This window comes from Salvelinus alpinus, chromosome 6 (assembly GCF_045679555.1).
Source record: "Salvelinus alpinus chromosome 6, SLU_Salpinus.1, whole genome shotgun sequence".
Taxonomy (NCBI): domain Eukaryota; kingdom Metazoa; phylum Chordata; class Actinopteri; order Salmoniformes; family Salmonidae; genus Salvelinus; species Salvelinus alpinus.
In genome coordinates, this window is record NC_092091.1 from 40245623 (window position 1) to 40261582 (window position 15960).

General features: G+C 43.5%; 1 protein-coding gene across 1 annotated transcript in view; it reads right to left on the reverse strand.

Moving 5' to 3' along the window:
- Positions 1–13345, reverse strand: part of LOC139578683 (tensin-3-like) — a 70238-nt gene extending 56893 nt beyond the window's left edge. Inside the window, exon 1 of the mRNA XM_071406616.1 lies at positions 13291–13345. The gene's annotated coding sequence lies outside the window, so the exon portion shown is untranslated. The remainder of the gene's footprint in view (positions 1–13290) is intronic.
- Between the last annotated feature and the right edge of the window lie 2615 nt (positions 13346–15960).

The window sequence follows — 15960 nt, forward strand, 5'->3', positions numbered from 1 at the left end:
AGCAGCTCTAATCCTGGGTGCTGATTGGTTAAAACTGCATTTGAGCCGGTGTCTATTCCACAAGTTACCACCAAGTCTATGACGTTCAAATGCTTATTTGCTCTGTTCCATCTGACTCCTCAATCCATTGTCTCATCAGCTCAGCCAGGTAATTGATATACTAGATCTACACTGTAAAAAGCATTTAGACATTATCTCCCATTTCTTTTAGACTAGCATTTGGTTTTCCACAGAGGAGATTTGTAATAACCTTGCTGTCTCTCCGAGATTTGAAACATAGTTTCAATAGTGAAATTCGATCTCCAGCTGTCCTATGGTAATAAAAAAATGTGTTGAGAGTTTGGATTAGAGAGTCAGGCTGGCAACTTTTCTCAGCCAGTCGAAATAATGCATCAGTATAATTTTTATGGATATATACAAAAAAATGTCAATAGAAAACACGAAAATGCAACTAGTTTGCTGTCATATCAGCTTCAGTTTGAAGTGATTGTGTTAGCTGTGTAGTTGGCTATCTCTTCTGAACAGTGGCAAGGTGAGAGAGCAAATGTTATATGCCAGGCGAAATCGCACATCATCAGCTCATTGTTATGTATCCCCAAAAAATCACTAGAAAACATCTTAAACAACTGCAAATGCGGCAACTTTGCTGTTATTCTGGCTGCACAGTTTGAAGTGACTGTGTTAGCCAAAGGTGGCAAGCTTGAGCTTCTTAGGAATAGGCCCCTTTTTTCTCCATTTCCTGTCTGAATGACGTGCCCAAAGTAAACTGTCTGTAGCTCAGGCCCTGAAGCCAGGATATGCATATAATTGGTACCATTGGAAAGAAAACACGTTGTTTAGAAATGTTAAAATAATGTAGGAGAATATAACACAATAGATATGGTAGGAGAAAATCCCCAAAGAAAACCAACCAGACATTTTTTTGAGAGAGACCATCCTCTTAGAAATGCAAGAGAAATGTCATTGTAACGGTTCTCCTCTTCCTCTGAAGAGGAGGAGCATGGATTGAACCAAGACGCAGCGTGATACTTAGACATGATATTTATTTAGACACGACAAAACAACGAAGACAAAAAACGAACTATACTTGAATTAACTAACAAAATAACAAAACGAATGTAGACAAACCTGGACGTAAGAACTTACATGTAACACGAAGAACGCACGAACAGGGAAAATGACTACATAAAAACCGAACGAACAAAATGATCAAACAAACCGAAACAGTCCCGTATGGTGCAACATAGACAGACACTAACACAGGAGACAACCACCCACAAACAAACAATGTGACCCCACCTACCTTAATATGATTCTCAATCAGAGGAGATGAAAACCACCTGCCTCTAATTGAGAACCATATTAGGTACCCAAACCAACATAGAAACAGAAAACATAGACTGCCCACCCAAACTCACGTCCTGACCAGCTAACACATACAAAAACTAACAGAAAACAGGTCAGGAACATGACATAACCCCCCCCCTCAAGGTGCGTACTCCGAACGCACCACCAAAAGTCTAGGGGAGGGTCTGGGTGGGCATCTGACCACGGTGGTGGCTCAGGCTCAGGGCGAGGTCCCCACCCCACCATAGTCAATCCCAGCTTACATCTCCCCCTTAGAATGACCACCCTCTTTTTCCACCCACCTAATATAAGAGGCAACACCAAGATAAGGGACAGCTCCGGGACAAGGTAGCTCAGGACAGCGAGGTAGGTCGAGATAGAGAGGTAGCTCAGGATAGAGAGGTAGCTCAGGATAGAGAGATAGCTCAGGATAGAGGGGCAACTCCGGACTGAAAGGCAGCTCCGGACAGAGAGACAGCTCTGGACTGAGGGGCAGTTCCGGATTACTGGCAGCTCCGGGCTGGCTGACGGCTCTGGACGCTCATGGCTGGCTGACGGCTCTGGACGCTCATGGCTGGCTGACGGCTCTGGACGCTCATGGCTGGCTGACGGCTCTGGACGCTCATGGCTGGCTGACGGCTCTGGACGCTCATGGCTGGCTGACGGCTCTGGACGCTCATGGCTGGCTGACGGCTCTGGACGCTCATGGCTGGCTGACGGCTCTGGACGCTCATGGCTCACTGGCGGCTCTGGACGCTCATGGCTCACTGGCGGCTCTGGACGCTCATGGCTCACTGGCGGCTCTGGCAGATCCTGTCTGGTTGGCGGCTCTGGCAGATCCTGTCTGGTTGGCGGCTCTGGCAGATCCTGTCTGGTTGGCGGCTCTGGCAGATCCTGTCTGGTTGGCGGCTCTGGCAGATCCTGTCTGGTTAGCGGCTCTGGCAGATCCCGTCTGGTTAGCGGCTCTGGCAGATCCTGTCTGGTTGGCGGCTCTGGCAGATCCTGTCTGACGAATGGCTCTAGCGGCTCCTGACTGACTATCGGCTCTGACGGCTCGGGACAGACGGGCGGCTCTAATGGCTCGGGACAGACGGATGGCTCTAATGGCTCTGGGGAGACGGATGGCTCAGATGGCGCTGGGGAGACGGATGGCTCAGATGGCGCTGGGGAGACGGATGGCTCTGGCCGGATAAGGCGCACTGTAGACCTGGTGCGTGGTGCCGGAACTGGAGGCACCGGGCTAAGGACACGCACCTTCATGCTAGTGCGGGGAGCAGGGACAGGGCACACTGGACTCTCAAAGTGTACTATTTGCCTGGTGCGTGGTACCGGCACTGGTGGCACCGGGCTGAGGGCACGCACATCAGGACGAGTACGGGGAGAAGGAACAGTGTGTACAGGGCTCTGGAGACGCACAGGTGGCTTAGTGCGTGGTGCCGGAACTGGAGGCACTGGGCTGGAGACACGCACCATAGGAAGAGTGCGTGGAGGAGGAACAGGGCTCTGAAAACGCACTGGAAGCCTGGTGCGTGGTGTAGGCACTGGTGGTACTAGGCTGGGGCGAGGAGGTAGCGCCGGAAATACCGGACCGTGCAGGCGTACTGGCTCCCTTAAGCATTGAGCCTGCCCAACCTTACCTGGTTGAATGCTCCCCGTCGCCCGCCCAGTGCGGGGAGGTGGAATAACCCGCACCGGGCTATGTAGGCGAACCGGGGACACCATGCGTAAGGCTGGTGCCATATAAGCCGGCCCAAGGAGACGCACTGGTGGCCAGATATGTAGAGCCGGCTTCATGGCACTTGGCTGAATGCTCAATCTAGCCCTACCAGTGCGGGGAGGTGGAATAACCCGCACCGGGGTTACACGTACAGGAGACACCGTGCGCTCTACTGCGTAACACGGCGTCTGCCCGTACTCCCGCTCTCCACGGTTAGCCTGGGAAGTGGGCGCAGGTCTCCTACCTGCCCTTGGCCCACTACCTCTTAGCCCCCCCCCAAGACATTTTTGGGGTTTCTTCACGGGCTTCCGTGCTAGCCGCGTACCTTCATAAATCCGGTCTCTCTCTCCCGTTGCCTCCGCTCTCCTAATCGCCTCCAGCTGTTCCATTGGAAGGCGATCTCTTCCAGCTCGGATCTCCTCCCATGTGTAGCAACCTTTTCCATTTAACACGTCCTCCCATGTCCACTGCTCGAACTCACGCTGCTTGGTTCTGGATTGGTGGGTGGTTCTGTAACGGTTCTCCTCTTCCTCTGAAGAGGAGGAGCATGGATTGAACCAAGACGCAGCGTGATACTTAGACATGATATTTATTTAGACACGACAAAACAACGAAGACAAAAAACGAACTATACTTGAATTAACTAACAAAATAACAAAACGAATGTAGACAAACCTGGACGTAAGAACTTACATGTAACACGAAGAACGCACGAACAGGGAAAATGACTACATAAAAACCGAACAAACAAAATGAACAAACAAACCGAAACAGTCCCGTATGGTGCAACATAGACAGACACTAACACAGGAGACAACCACCCACAAACAAACAATGTGACCCCACCTACCTTAATATGATTCTCAATCAGAGGAGATGAAAACCACCTGCCTCTAATTGAAAACCATATTAGGTACCCAAACCAACATAGAAACAGAAAACATAGACTGCCCACCCAAACTCACGTCCTGACCAGCTAACACATACAAAAACTAACAGAAAACAGGTCAGGAACGTGACAGTCATATTGAACATTAGCTCTCTTGATGCAATTCCTATGGCTTCCACAGGGTGTCAGCAGTCTATTTCAAGGCTTCAGGCTTTTAACTTAAAAAAATAAGAAGAAATAACAGTTTCAGTAGAAGGACACAGTCTTGGAAATTCGTGTTTGTGCGCACCATGAAGACATTACTGCTAAAATAGGTCTCCTATTGAACATACTTCTTTCTGAAATAAATTTTATAGTTTAATTACATTTTAGGGTGTCTGAGGAGTAAATAGAAACGTACTTTGACTTGTTGAAACAAAGTTTAGGGATACATTTTTGGATTCCTTTCTCTGCAGGTTGAACGAGTGGATTACTCAAATCGATGGCGCCAACTAAACAGACTTTTTGGGATATAAAGATGGATTTTATCTAACAAAACTACACTACATGTTATAGCTGGGACCCTTTGGATGACAAATCAGAGGAAGATTTTTTTTAAAGTCAGTGAATTATTTAATCATTATATGTGAATGTATGAAACCTGTGCCCGTGGAAAAATATTTTGATGTGGGGCGCCGTCCTCAAACAATCGCATGGCATGTTTTCGCTGTAATAGCTACTGTAAATCGGACAGTGCAGTTAGATTAACATGATTATAAGCTTTCAGACAATATAAGACACTTATATGTACCTACATGTTTAAAATCCATAATATTTATGATTATTAATTTGAATTGCGCGCCCTCCAGTTTCACCGGAAGTTGTCCCGTTAGCAGGACACCGATCCTTAACCTCTCTGGGATATGTGGGACGATAGTGTCCAACCTGGCGAACATCCAGTGAAAATGCAGAGCGCCAAATTCAAATGAATTACTATAGAAAGTAAACTTTCATGAAATCACATATTCAATATACCAAATTAAAGCTACACTTGTTGTGAATCCAGCCAACGTGTCAGATTTCAAAAATGCTTTACGGCGAAAGCAAACAATGCTATTATCTGAGGATAGCACCACAGCTAACAATCATCATCATATTTCAATAAAATTCAAATTAATTACTTAAAAATTATACAATGTGATTTTCTGGATTTTTGTTTTAGATTCCGTCTCTCACAGTTGAAGTGTACCTATGATAAAAAATTACAGACCTCTACATGCTTTGTAAGTAGGAAAACCTGCAAAATCGGCAGTGTATCAAATACTTGGTCTCCCCACTGTATTTAGGAAGCCAGCAATTTGGGTAGTGCGACTAGCAATACTGCCTTACCAAGCACAAAGGTAGTAACTGCTCATAGAGAGGAACTGGGAAAAATTGCTTTTATTTACCTTGTTTTCACAGTAACTTTATGCAGTTTCTGCGAACATGACCCCCATTTTCTCCAAAACACAATACAATTATTTATAAAAAAATATATTTAAAAAAAAAAACTTTTATTTAACCAGGTAGGCTGGTTGAGAACAAGTTCTCATTTACAACTGCGACCTGGCCAAGAATAAAGCAAAACAGTTTGACACATACAACAACACAGAGTTACACATGGAATTAACAAACATACAGTTAATAATACAGTAGAAAAAATATATATACAGTGTGTGCAAATGAGGTAAGATAAGGGAGGTAAGGCAATAAATAGTGGCCATGGTGGCAAAGTAATTACAATATACAAATTAAACACTGAAGTGATTGATGTGCAGAAGATGAATGTGCAAGTAGAGATACTGGGTGCAAAGGAGCAAGATGAATAAATAAATACAGTATGGGGATGAGGTTTGATGGGCTATATTACAGATGGGCTATGTACAGGTGCAGTGATCTGAGAGCTGCTCTGATAGCTGGTGCTTAAAGCTAGTGAGGGAGATATGTGTCTCCAGCTTCAGGGATTTTTGCAGTCCGTTCCAGTCGTTGGCAGCAGAGAACTGTCAGGAAAGGCGGCCAAAGGAGAAATTGGCTTTGGGGGTGACTAGTGAGATATACCTGCTGGAGAGCGTGCTATGGATAGGTGCTGCTATGGTGACCAGTGAGCTGAGATTACGCAGGGCCTTACCTAGCAGAGACTTGTAGATGACCTGGAGCCAGTGGGTTTGGCGACGATCATGATGCGAGGGCCAGCCAACGAGAGTGTACAGGTCGCAATGGTGGGTAGTATACGGGGCTTGGTGACAAAACGGATGGCACTGTGATAGACTGCATCCAATTTGCTGAGTAGAGTGTTGGAGGCTATTTTGTAAATGACATCGCCAAAATCGAGGATCGGTAGGATGGTCAGTTTTACGAGGGTATGCTTGGCAGCATGAGTGAAGGATGCTTTGTTGCGAAATAGGAGGCTGATTCTAGATTTAATTTGGGATTGGAGATGCTTCATGTGAGTCTGGAAGGAGAGTTTACAGTCTTACCAGACACCTAGGTATTTGTAGTTGTCCACATATTCTAAGTCAGAACCGTCCAGAGTAGTGATGCTGGAAGGGCGGCAGGTGCGGGCAGCGATCGGTTGAAGAGCATGCATTTAGTTTTACTTGCATTGAAGAGCAGTTGGAGGCCACGGAAGGAGAGTGGTATGGCACTGAAGCTCGTCTGGAGGTTAATTAACACAGTGTCCAAAGAAGGGCCAGAAGTATACAGAATGGTGTCGTCTGCATAGAGGTGGATCAGAGAAACACCAGTAGCAAGAGCGACATCATTGATGTATACAGAGAAGAGTCGGCCCGAGAATTGAACCCTGTGGCACCTCCATAGAGACTGCCAGAGGTCCAGACAACAGGCTCTCCGATTTGACACACTGAACTCTATCAGAGAAGTAGTTGGCAGTCATTTGAGAAACCAAGGCTGTTTAGTCTGCCGATAAGAATGTTGTGATTAGGGCCTCCCGGGTGGCGTAGTGGTCTAGGGCACTGCATCGCAGCGCTAGCTGCGCCACCAGAGTCTCTGGGTTCGCGCCCAGGCTCTGTCGCAGCCGGCCGCGATCGGGAGGTCCGTGGGGCGACGCACAATTGGCATAGTGTCGTCCGGGTTAGGGAGGGTTTGGCCGGTAGGGATATCCATGTCTCATCGCGCTCCAGCGACTCCTGTGGCGGGCCGGGCGCAGTGCGCGCTAACCGAGGGGGCCAGGTGCACGGTGTTTCCTCCGACACATTGGTGCGGCTGGCTTCCGGGTTGCAGGCGCGCTGTGTTAAGAAGCAGTGCGGCTTGGTTGGGTTGTGCTTCGGAGGACGCATGGCTTTCGACCTTCGTCTCTCCCGAGCCCGTACGGGAGTTGTAGCGATGAGACAAGATAGTAATTACTAGCGATTGGATACCATGAAAGTTGGGGAGAAAAGGGGGTAAAATGTTTTTTTTTTTTAAAGAATGTTGTGATTGACAGAGTCGAAAGCCTTGGCCAGGTCGATGAATAAGGCTGCACAGTAATGTCTCTTATCGATGGCGGTTATGATATTGTTTAGGACCTTGAGCGTGGCTGAGGTGCACTCATGACCAGCTCTGAAACTAGATTGCATAGTGGAGAAGGTACGGTGGGATTTGAAATGGTCGGTAATCTGTTTGTTAACTTGGCTTTCGAAGACCTTAGAAAGGCAGGGTGGGATAGATATAGGTCTGTAGCAGTTTGGGTCTAGAGTGTCTCCCCCTTTGAAGAAGGGGATGATCGCGGCAGCTTTCCAATCTTTGGGAATCTCAGATAATACGAAAGAGAGGTTGAGGTCATTTTAGAAAGAGAGGGTCCAGATTGTCTAGCCCGGCTGATTTGTAGGGGTCCAGATTTTGCAGCTCTTTCAGAACATCAATTATCTGGATTTGGGTGAAGGAGAAATGAGGGAGGCTTGGGCGAGTTGCTGTGGGGGGTGCCGGGCAGTTGACCGGGGTAGCTGTTAGCCAGGTGGAAAGCAGGGCCAGTCGTGGGAAAATGCTTCTTGAAATTCTCAATTATATTGGACTTATCGGTGGTGACAGTGTTTCCTAGCCTCAGTGCAGTGGGCAGCTGGGAGGAGGTGCTCTTATTCTCCATTAACTTTACAGTGTCCCAGAACTTTTTTGAGCTTGTGGAAGGCTACCCAAAACGTTTGACCCAAGTTAAACAATTTAAAGGCAATGCTACCAAATACTAATTGAGTGTATGTAAACTTTTGACCCACTGGGAATGTGATGAAAGAAATAAAAGCTGAAATAAATAATTCTCTCCACTATTGTTCTGACATTTCACATTCTTAAAATAAAGTGGTGATTCTAACTGACCTAAGACAGGGCATTTTTACTAGGAGTAAATATCAGGAATTGTGGAAAAACTGAGTTTAAGGTGTATGTAAACTTCCGACTTCAACTGTATGAAAGTGCCCATCTGTCTGATTTTTTTAACCACTTACACAACAAATAAGCTGAGCTTCTCAGTTATTTTTTGTTTCTCTCACACAACTCAACAAAGTCTGTTTTTTAACTTCCATTGCGAATAATAGTTCCTCAGTACTTAAAAAATCTATCCAACGATAGCCTCGATAAGCCTCGATAATCACCAACGCTTTGGTGTGGAAGAACCAAATATCATGGTCGGATGATATATCGAGTAGAAACATCACTAGAGCAGGAAACTCTGAGGGCCCAGAATAGGCTAGTTGATACAACGTTGTAAGTTCACTAGCTACAGCTTCGGGCCGGACCCAGTGATGATTTGATACAATGTTGCACTTGACTAGCAATAGATCAAGTCAAGACAGATAGAAAGGGAGGCAGACAGGCAGAGTAGAGAGAACCGCAATGTTTTCTACTGTTATATTTGTTGGCTTTAGACCTATGTATTTTACTTAGTTGACGATGGAAGTTATAGGCCTACGTCTAAATTGGCCTAAAGGCTATCACAGTTTACCAATGTGTCCATATGGCAGAGGCTGGTCCTCTTGCCATAGTTGAATTTTAACTTTAAGATTTTTATCATTTTACTTCAGATTTGTATGATTAACCATCTGACAATGATTTATTATTGAAAGGAAACTGTTCCATGAAAATGCGCATTTAAAAACAATTATAACTGGCACGCAGATCGGTATAAATGGTAGGATAAATCGTAAGCTTACCCAGACTTGAAACTCACAAGCTTCCTATGTTTTTTACTCTTACACCCATTACAAAATTGAAGGTCCCGTGAAAAAACCTGCCCACCTATGGAAATCAAAGGCCCCTCCAACTGATTTGTTCTGGAGCCGGCCCTGCTGTGACAGGACACAGATGGCAAGCTCTCTCTCTCTCACACACACACATGCACACCACACACAAAGTGACCTCTAATATCAGAGTAAACCAGGAAAGACAAAAAGGATTGTAGAATGAACTAGAGAGTGGTTCCAGCGGACTATCCACTCTGTTCTAAAAAACTCCAATAATTGCACCAGATGTTGATATTAGATAACACACAAATTCCTCTATCTGATGGAAGCTGTTTAGACAGACATTTTCATCTTGAAGAGCAATAATAACATACTCTTACTGTGACAACGCATGCATAACACACACAGTATATAGCTACCGTAACCATAAAGTTTGTGCCACAAAATTGCACTAGATGTTGATATTAGGTATCATAAAAACATCTTAGCTAATGATCTAGAACATCTGGGTTCTCCTTCCATCCAGACTTTTCATAAATGAAACAGTGTGTGCATCCCAAATGACACCCTATTCCGTGTACAAAGCCTTACTTTTGACCAGAGCCATATGGGGCACTATATTGCGTACTATATTGGGAATATGGTGCCATTTAGGACTCACTTCTTGTCTCATTCATAAAACAGTCTCAGCAGCCGGACTGCTGAACCCGCAGAGCAATAAAATAAACATATTATAGATTCATATTGCTACCAGTATGACACACTAACCTGAAACATTGTGTGGGTGCCCTTATAGAAAAACCACATGATTTCACATGTGGAAAATCACATGATTTCACATGTGGAAAATCACATGATTTCACATGAAATTTCAAATGTGAATTAATGGGAAAACATGTGGTTTGGAACACTTCACTTAACATTTCACATGTGGAAACATGTGGTTCTGGAACACTGCACCATGTGAAAACAAAAATGTGTCGTTATGATACACACAGTGCTTTTAACATACAATGTTTTCAACTTACATATTTGACACACTTTCACATACATGACTACATTGTGTATGTTTCTTTTTTCAGTAATTATTATTCAACATGTTGTCACCAGGGATTTAAACTCACAACCTCTTGGTTCATGGCATTCTGATCTTTCTTCTACGCCCCCACGCCTGTGTTAATAACTGATTTCACCTGTACTCTTTCTTACACTTTGGAGTGCAATGTTAATCTCAGCTTTGTTAAAAGTCAACTCATGAAAAACTATTACATTTATCATAGTGATTCAGGAGTAACATTGAACTATGCAGAAAACCCTCAAATTGCTCAAATAAGTAAATGAAATCAATAATGAGAGAATAGTCACAATGATTGATAACTCAAAAAGCAATGAAGATGGCAGTCTTTTGCTAAGTGCAGAGATGTATTATAGGTAATGAAATGAATGTGTATGGGAATGCTACATACTTTGTGGCACAGCAAAAAAAAATTTGCACTTTCAAATCCCAGGTGGTCATACTTAGGCTGAACAGCGTACCACTGACTTTAAAACTACCATTTCATTACAGTAATTTATTACAAGGGTTTGGGATGGTTTAAAACCATATTGGACCATCATGTGATGTCCTGATGACTGGTAAAACAAATGTCTTGAGAAACTCTTACAAACATCCTAACATGGTTCTCACCTTTACGGAAAAAACACATGAAATTCACATGACCATGTTTTCACATGTGAAATGTCACGTGATAGAATATTTTTTTCTGTAAGGGTGATGCCAGCAATCTGAATTTCCTGCTACACCACCAGGTCTGTGACCATGACAGAGATCGGCTATGGATTCATTGGCAAGAATACATTTCTGCACTGCTAACAGTTGCCCAGGTTTGTGTCCCTGAGCACTGTTACTTTTTCGTTAGTGTAATTGCACAGTTATTGACTTGATTCTGGGCAACTGTTAGCAGTGCAGAAATGCGTTCTTGCCAATGAATCCATAGCCGATCTCTGTCATGGTCACAGACCTGGTGGTGTAGCAGGAAATTCAGATTGCTGGCATCACCCTTACGGAAAAAACACGTTATTGCTCTCGGGATTTGAACTTGCAACCTTGTGGTCTGCAGTGCATTAAAGGTTGACTTTGGGCAAAACCCCCAAAATAACATCTTTAAACTGTATACCTGATCAATGCACCATTATACCAGCAGAAGCATTGCACCATCATGCAATCAGTGAAATCTGACTTAAAAATACACCTTATGGAACAGCGGGGACTGTGATGAGACACACACACACACAAGTAAAGACACACACATGATAACATATGCACTATACAAACACATACACATGAATGTTGTGTTGTAGATATGTGGGAGTAGAGTAGTAGCCTGAGTGTATTTGGAATTTGGTAGTTTATTAGGTTCCCCATTAGCTGTTGCAAAAGCAGCAGCTACTCTTCCTGTGGTCCACACAAAACATGAAACATAATACAGATTGACATAATACAGAACATCATTAGACAAAAACAGCTCAAGGACAGAACTACATACATTTTTAAAAAGGCACACGTAGCCTACATACCAATGCATACACACAAACTATCTAGGTCAAATAAGGGAGGGCACACACTTAATGTGTTGTGAAATCTGTTGTGAAATGTAATGTAGTGTTTTTAATTGTATATAACTGCCTTAGTTTTGCTGGACCCCAGGAAGAGTAGCTGCAGGTTTGGTGAATTAGCATGGCAGGATAGTAGACTGAGGTTAAGTTTAGGAAAAGGATTAGGGTTAGGCTTAGCTACAATGCAACAGTTGTCAACAACTGTTGTTCCAGACGCGAATGAACCTGCCACGGACCAATGGCAAGCATCAATGGGTGTAACTTCATATCAAGAAACGCCTCTACCAGAAAACACCTCTAATTGTGGTCTGCACTCACACCATTCTCAATAAGTATGAACCTGGTGGCACTGCAGAAACATTGATGAACTCAAGAGGTTGCAAGTTCAAATCCTCGAAGCAGTCATGTATACTATGTCAAGTACCCTTGAGTACTGCTAGTTTTATGTTGATGTAACGTTAGTGGTGATAATTGGACCATTATTGACTTGAATCAAGGCAGCTTTCAGCAAAGTGCAGGAATGTATTCTGGTGGTGTAGCAGATCATGTTATCTTGTGTTGACATTTTGAATCCCAATGTTGTCACATTTATTTCACATGAGATCATGTTTTCACGTGTGCTCACATGTTGTCGCATGCTATCACATGAACTTTGCATAAAATCACACGTGGTCACATGAGATCATGCAAGATCACATTCCTATGAAATTCATGTGTTTTTTCCATAATAGTGGTTTTGAACCCAATATGATATCCAGATGGACAAAAATCCATCCTAACAAAGCTACATACACACGCACAAATGCAAAAACACACACATGCAGGCACGTACACAAACACGGAATGATAAATACCCAGTGTAGCCTCCTCAGTCCAGCGAGACTATGAAACTCAAAACCAGACTGGAATAGTAAAGCCTCTCTCAACCTCAAGTCATTCACACACACACACACACACACACACACACACACACACACACACACACACACACACACACACACACACACACACACACACACACACACACACACACACACACACACACACACACACACACACACACACACACACACACACACACACACACACACACACACACACACACACACCAGCACGCAAACATCCCTTCCCACTCATCAATGTAACACACGTATTGAACAAGCTGCAACACAGACAAAAACGATACCCTTGTAACTTATACCAACTCCTCTCCCACCAAAAACACTCACTACCATCACTAACACCACATGCATTCACTAATACAAACAGTACTACAACAACTTACAGCAACAACGTCATCCCTATAACAACTGTAACACAGCTTACATCATCACTACATCTGGAAACAACATGCAAGAAACGCCTCATTCCACAAGTCCCTTCAAAATGTGAGGGAGAGTAGGAGAGAACCCAGATGACAAACACATGAGTGAAACAAGAAAGATAAGTAAAATAATAAATGAAAATGAGAGGGGAAGAAGAGAAGAGAAAGAGAGGAGAAAGAGAGGGAAAAGAGTGGTAACCGTTCATACCAGGTTTTGCGTAGAGCTCCTCTCCTCTCCTGTCGTCTCTCTTTCTCTCAGGCAGCTAAAGGATGACTAGCAGAGAGTAACATTCTTTCTCTCTTACTCTATAGGTGCTAACTGCCCCCCTGGGTCCCCCCACGCCCTCTCTCTCTCTCTCTGTCTCTGCTCTCTCTCTCTCCCTTCTCAATTCAATTTCAATTTAAGGGGCTTTACTGGCATGGGAAACATATGTTTACATTGCCAAAACAAATGAAATAGATAATAAAGAAAAGTTAAATAAACAATAAAAAATGAACAGTTAACATTACACTCACAAAGTTCCAAAAGAATAAAGACATTTCAAATGTCATATTATTTCTATATACAGTGTTGTAATGATGTTCAAATAGTTATAATACAAAAGGGAAAATAAATTAATATATATGTAGGTTGTATTTTAAATTGTGTTTGTTCTTCACTGGTTGCCCTTTTCTTCTGGCAACAGGTCACAAATCTTGCTGCTGTGATTGCACACTGGTATTTCACCCAATAGTTATGGGAGTTTATCAAAATTGGATTTGTTTTCTAATTCTTTGTGGGTCTGTGTAATCTGAGGGAAATATGTGTCTCTGTTATGGTCATACATTTGGCAGGAGGTTAGGAAGTGCAGCGCAGTTTTTTTGAGGGCAGTGTGCACATAGCCTGTCTTCTTTTGAGAGCCAGATCTGCCTTCGGCAGCCCATCTCAATAGCAAGGCTATGCTCACTGAGTCTGTACATAGTCAAAGATGTCCTTGATTTTAGGTCAGTCACAGTGGTCAGGTATCCTGCCACTGTGTACTCTCTGTTAAGAGGGCAAAATAGCCTTCTAGTTTGCTCTGATTCTTTGTGAATTCCTTCCAATGTGTCAAGTAATTATCTTTTTGTTTTCTCATGATTTGGTTAGGTCTAATTGTGTTGCTGTCCTGGGGTTCTGCGGGGTCTGTTTGTGTTTGTGAACAGAGCCCCAGGAACAGCTTGCTTAGGGGGCTCTTCTCCAGGTTAATTTCTCTGTAGGTAATGGCTTTCTTATGGAAGGTTTGGGAATCGCTTCCTTCTAGGTGGTTGTAGAATTTAGCAGCTCTTTTCTGGATGTTGATCATTTGCGGGTATCGGCCTAATTCTGCTCTGCATGCATTATTTGGTATTTTACATTGTACACAGAGGATGTTTCTGGATAATTCTGCATGCAGAGTCTCAATTTGGTGTTTGTCCCATTTTGTGAATTCTTGGTTGGTGAGCAGACCCCAGACCTAACAACCATTAAGGGCAATGGGTTCAAGAATTTGTAGCCAGATCCTAATTGGTATGTTGAATTTTATGTTCCTTTTGATGGCATAGAAGGCCCTTCTTGCCTTGTCTCTCAGATTGTTCACAGCTTTGTGGAAGTTACCTGTGGTGCTGATGTTTAGGCCGAGGTATGTATCATTTTTTGTGTGCTCTAAGATTACGGTGTCTAGATGGAATTTGTATTCGTGGTCCTGGCAACTGAACCTTTTTTTGGAAAACCATTATTTTTGTCTTACTGAGATTAACTATCAGGGCCCAGTCTGACAGAATCTGTGCAGAAGATATAGCTGCTGCTGTAGGCCCTCCTTGGTTGGGGACAGAAGCACCAGATCATCAGCAAACAGTGGACATTTGACTTCAGATTCTAACAGGGTGAGGCCAGGTGCTGCAGACTGTTCTAGTATATATGATATATATGTTGAAGAGGGTGGGGCTTAAGCTGCATCCCTGTCTCACCCCCCGGCCCTGTGTAAAGAAATGTGTGTGTTTTTAGCAAATTTGTAACGCACACTTGTTGTTTGGTAACATGGATTTTATAACGTTGTATGTTTCCCCCACAACACCACTTTCCATCACTTTGTATAGCAGTCCCTCATGCCAAATTAAGTCGAAAGCTTTTTTGAAATCAACAAAGCATGAGAAGACTTTGCCTTTGTTTTGCTTTGTTTGTTTGTCAATGAGGGGGTGCAGAGTGAATATGTAGTCGGTCATACAGTAATTTGGTAAAAAGCCAATTTGACATTTGCTCAGTACATTGTTTTCACTGAAGAGTCTGCTGTTAATAATACTGTAGAGGATTTCCCTGAGGTTTCTCCACTTTTGTGGATTGGGGTGATCAGTCCTTGGTTCTACTTATTGGGGAATATGCCAGAGCTGAGTATGATGTTAAAGACTTTAAGTATAGCCAGTTGGAATTTGTGGTCTGTATATTTTATCATTTAATTTAGGACTCCATCAACCCCACAGGCCTTTTTGGGTTGAAGGGTTTGTATTTTGTCCTGTAGCTCATTCAAGGTAATTGGAGAATCCAGTGAGTTCTGGTTGTCTTTAATAGTTGATTCTAAGATTTGTATTTGATCATGTATATGTTTTTACTCTTTATTCTTTGTTATAGAGACAAAAAGATTGGAGAAGTGGTTTATCCATACATCTCCGTTTTGGATAGATAACTTCGTGTTGTTGTTTGTTCAGAGTTTTCCAATGTTCCAAGAAGTGGTTCGATTCTGTGGATTCTTCAATTACAATGAGCTGATTTCTGACGTGCTGTTACTACTTCTTCCGGACTGTATTTCTGTATTGTTTTAGTGATTCACCATAGGCTCAGGTTTTCTGGGTCTCTATGTTTTTGCTTGAATGGGTTCTTTCTTCG